Source organism: Myotis brandtii, unplaced genomic scaffold (assembly GCF_000412655.1).
Source record: "Myotis brandtii unplaced genomic scaffold, ASM41265v1 scaffold469, whole genome shotgun sequence".
Classification (NCBI taxonomy): domain Eukaryota; kingdom Metazoa; phylum Chordata; class Mammalia; order Chiroptera; family Vespertilionidae; genus Myotis; species Myotis brandtii.
In genome coordinates, this window is record NW_005367911.1 from 1,298,769 (window position 1) to 1,303,608 (window position 4,840).

General features: G+C 44.8%; 1 protein-coding gene across 1 annotated transcript in view; it reads left to right on the forward strand.

Annotated features, from left to right (window-relative positions):
* The first annotated feature begins 38 nt into the window (after positions 1 to 38).
* The window catches only part of ACLY (ATP citrate lyase), a 52,802-nt gene continuing 48,000 nt past the window's right edge, over positions 39 to 4,840 (forward strand). The window contains exon 1 of the mRNA XM_005875761.2: positions 39 to 242. The gene's annotated coding sequence lies outside the window, so the exon portion shown is untranslated. The remainder of the gene's footprint in view (positions 243 to 4,840) is intronic.

Below are 4,840 nucleotides of genomic sequence, written 5' to 3' on the forward strand. Positions count from 1 at the left end.
GCACGGCGGCCCGGCTCGCGTGATCTCTGTGGCACGCTCCACCGGTTCTCTCCGCGGTTGAATCGTGTCCAGAATTTGTAGCCAGAAAACTAGGGAGAGGATTGCGGCAGGATTCTAAATAGGGATCGGACTCGGGGCGAGGCCGTGTGCACCGGGAGGGCGCCGTCGGGGAGGAGCTCGGAGTCGCGGTCATCCTCGGGCAGGCGGGCTCCATTCCCTGACTGCGTAACCTGCGGCTGCAGGTAAGGGGTCTGAACCTTTCCCTTTCCCGCTGCCTAATGAACGGGAAGATAGTACAACCTTCCAGATGAGAGGGTCTGCCCGAGACAGGGTGGAAAATAACGTTGGGTTCAACCTTCGATTTAACACATTTATTGAACCCCTGCTAGTGGCAGGCTTGGATCAATGCCTTTCCTGATATTCTCCCTCCACTCCCTCCTCCCCCCTCTCCCCTCCCCCCAAAGTGGACTAGGTTCCAACAGACACCCTGGTCTTGACTAGATTATTTTGAAAGGTCAACTCCCAATGCCAAGGCGTTTGTGACCTATCATCTATCCCAAGGCTGCGTGCAGAAGTGAAGTCTCTGGCATACAGTTGCTTGTGGAAGGTGGTCAGTAAATTACAATATCATTCATAACCTTAGTATAGATTGCTCCTCCCACCCTAAGGGGATTGCGTGTTGTTTTAGGACACCAGACATTCTGCTAAGCACAGTATAAGCCTATGGGGGAAGTACTGTTACTGTTTGAGATAAGGAAACTGATAAAGAAGGTCGGAAGGGAGAGGGAAAGAGAGATAGAAACATCAATGATGAGAAAGACCCATTGATCAGCTGCCCCCTGCATGGCCCCTACTGGGGGTTGAGCCCACAACCTGGGCATGTGCCCTTGACCGGAATTGAACCCAGGGACCTTTCAGTCCACAGGCCAAACCCTCTATCCACTAAGCCAAACCAGCCAGGGCTGATAAAGTTGATAACATGTCCAAGATAATTGAACTAGCAAGAGTCAGAGGAAGGATTCAACAACTCCAGGCACTGACTCCAGTTCTGAGGTGCTAACTACAGATTGTACAAAGGCAGGGATCCTGTGTCAAACTTGTATTTCCAGAATTCAACTGTCTGGCACATAGTAGAACCTAAATAAATAATTGTTAAAGTGCAAATAGTGCCCTAACCGGTTTGGCTCAGTGGATAGAGCGTCGGCCTGCGGACTGAAGGGTCCCAGGTTCTATTCCAGCCAAGGGCACATGCCTGGGATGTGGGCTTTATCCCCAGTGGGGGATGTGCAGAAGGCAGCCAATCAATGATTCTCTCTCATCATTGATATTTCTATCTCTCTTTCCCTCTCCCTCTCTGAAATCAATAAAGATATCTTTTTAAAAAAAATCCTTAACTACACACACATGTACACACAATGAGGACATGTGACACTTGGGAAATCTGAATAAGCTCAGTGGGTGGGGTCAGTGCCAACTTCCGGTGGTTATTGTACTAAAGTTTTTCAAGGTGTTAACTTTGGGGGAACCAGGTAAAGGGGGGATCTTAACTACACACACATGTACACACAATGAGAACATGTGACACTTGGGAAATCTGAATAAGCTCCGTGGGTGGGGTCAGTGTCAACTTCTGGTGTTATTGTACTAAAGTTTTTCAAGGTGTTAACTTTGGGGGAACCAGGTAAAGGGGGGATGGGATCTCTTTGCATTATTTCTTACAACTGCATATGAATTTACAATATCTCAAAATAAAAGGTTCAATTCAAAGAAGAATGACTTTAACACCAAGATGATAACAAATAACTTGCTTCCTCCCCTGGAAGAATTCTGTCTAAGTAGGGAGAGAGATGCATAGACAATAATGACTTCCCAAAGTGACATTAAATTATTCGAAGTTCTGTGCGCCTATAGAGATGAGGATAGAGTGGTGTGAAGCCCAGCTGAGTGAATGATTCATTTAGGGCAGTGACCCAACCATAAAATTATTTCCATTGCTACTTCATAACTGTAAAGTTGCTACTGTTATGAATCATAATGTAAATATCTGATATGCAGGATGGTCTTAGGCAGGGAGAGAGATGCATAGACAATAATGACTTCCCAAAGTGACATTAAATTATTCAAAGTTCTGTGCGCCTATAGAGATGAGGACAGAGTGGTGTGAAGCCCAGGTGAGTGAATGATTCATTTAGGGCAGTGGTTCTCAACCTTCTGGCCCTTTAAATACAGTTCCTCATGTTGTGACCCAACCATAAATTTATTTTCGTTTCTACTTCATAACTGTAATGTTGCTACTGTTATGAATCATAATATAAATATCAGATATGCAGGATGGTCTTAGGCGACCTCTGTGAAAGGGTCGTTCGACCTCCAAAGGGGTCACGACCCACAGGTTGAGAACCGCTGATTTAGGGTTTGGTATGGGTCAGAGACAGCTTCATAGGGGATTAAGAAGAAAATGCCAGCATAACTGAGTTGAGGGTGAGTAGGATGGCGCCAGCGACACCTAAGTAGAGAAGGAGGTGAGAAAAGCCCAGACTTAAGTTCACAAGGTGTGTAAGGAGCAGCAACCCCATGTACTGGAGTGAAAATCATCCTGTTTGCCCTAGCCAGTTTGGCTCAGTGGATAGAGTGTTAGTCTGTGGACTGAAGGGTCCTGGGTTCAATTCCAGTCAAGGGCACGTTTCTCGGTTGCAGGCTCAATCCAACCCCTGGCCCTATTCGGGCTCGTGTGGGAGGCAACCAATCGATGTGTCTCTCTCACATAGATGTTTCTCTCTCTGTCTCTACCCCTCCCTCCACTCTTTAAAAAAAAAAAAAAGAAATTTAAAAAAATCATCCTGTCCTAGGTTGTTAAGATGTGCACATATATGAGTTAAACACACTGCTGAAGTAATCAGCAGCTATTTGGAAAAAAAAAAAACCTCCTGCAAAGAGGAAATCTATAGATTCAACAGAATCCCAATCAAAATCCCAGCAGACATTTTTTTTTAGTAATTGACAAGCTGATTCTAAAATTTATGTGGGAATGCAAAGGACCTAGAATAGCCAAAGCAATTTTGAAAAAGGACCAAGAGAGCTTACACTCTCTGTTTTCAAGATTTATTCTAGTCTGGCCTGTGAAGCTCAGTGGTTGAGTGTCGACCTATGAACCATGGCGGTCATGGTTTGATTCCCTGTCAGAGCACATGCCTGGGTTGTGGGCTCAATCCCCAGTGTGGGGCATGCAGGAGGCAGCTGATCAATGATTCTCTCTCATCATTGATGTTTCTGTCTCTCACTCCCTCTCCCTTGCCCCTCCCAAATCACAGCCCCATCCCTGCACCGCCACGCCTCCCCAGGTAACCACCACCCTCTGGATTACCACCCTGGTCTGAGCCCCCGTCATCTCTCTCTTGAATTACTACGATATCCTTCTAACTGTGTCTCTTCGTTCCACCCTCACTCCCTTCCTTCCCAACAGAGCAGTCAGAATATTCCTTTGAAATGCCGGTCCGTTCTGTTCAGAACCTTGCAGTGGTTCGTTTCGCTCAGAATAAAAGCTGCTCTCTCCATCCTCAGCGCTCCAGCCACCTGGCCTCCTATTGTTCCTTGAAGAGAAAAACAGCAGGCGCGCTCCTTTTCTAGGGCCTTTGCTCTGGGTGTTCTCTTAGCCCCAAATGGCCCGTAATGGGCCCTGAATGCTCCCTCCCCGCCACTTAACTGACTCTCTCCCTTCCTTCTTGATTTGCTCAAATCTCTCCTTTGCAATGAGGCTTACCCTGACCACTCTCTGTAACACTTGCCCTCCACCTCGATTTGGGAATTCCTGATGCCCTACTCTCTTGTTTTCCTTTTTCCATAACACCACTCCTTAATATACTAAATAACTTCTTTACGTATTTTATGGATTGTTTGTTACTGTTTCCCATGATAAAATGTAAGCTATACAAGGGTAAGCACTTTTGCTTCTTTCATTCACCATTGTTGCTCCAGTGCCCAGAATAGTACCTGGCACATTGCAGGAACTCAGTAAGTATGTATTTGAATGAGCGAACCACTGTCCAGTTCTTTGTGATAATCATTTCCTTGCTTTTCTTGTAGTTTTAAAAAACAATTTAGGTTTGCTTGTTTTAATTATGTAAAGGGAATTGTACTATATTTGTTCTTTTATGGCCCACTTTCCTTTTTTTTAAAATATATTTTATTGATTTTTTACAGACAGGAAGGGAGAGGGATAGAGAATTAGAAACATTGATGTGAGAGAAACATTGATCAGCTGCCTCCTGCACACTCCCTACTGGGGATGTGCCCGCAACCAAGATACATGCCCTTGACCGGAATCAAACCTGGGACCTTTCAGTCCGCAGGCTGATGCTCTATCCACTGAGCCAAACTGGTTAGGGCATGGCCCACTTTCTTTTGTTCAACATCATGTTTTTGAGATGAATTTATGTTTTGTGTGTAGCTGCAAGTCATTCATTTTCCTACGTCTGTCACATTTTTCACTTTGTCAGTATACCACAACCCATCTATTCAACTGTTGAAGGACATCTGGGCTCCATCCAGTTTTTGGATAATTGCACACGTGTCTCCGGGCACATGTGTATATGAGACGCTCCAGGGCACATACCTAAGAGTGGAGCTGCAGGGTCTTAGTGTATGTGACTCTTCAATTTTACTAGATAATTCCCATTGGTTTCCCAAGAGGTTGTATCAATTTGCCCTCCCATCTACATTAAGGTCATCTGTTTGGGCCTCAATTTCCCCTACATTTTTTTTTTTTTTTTTTTTTTTTTTTTTTTTTTTTTTTTTTTTTTTTTTTCCCCATGTTATAAAAGATGTATGTATCTATTCATTT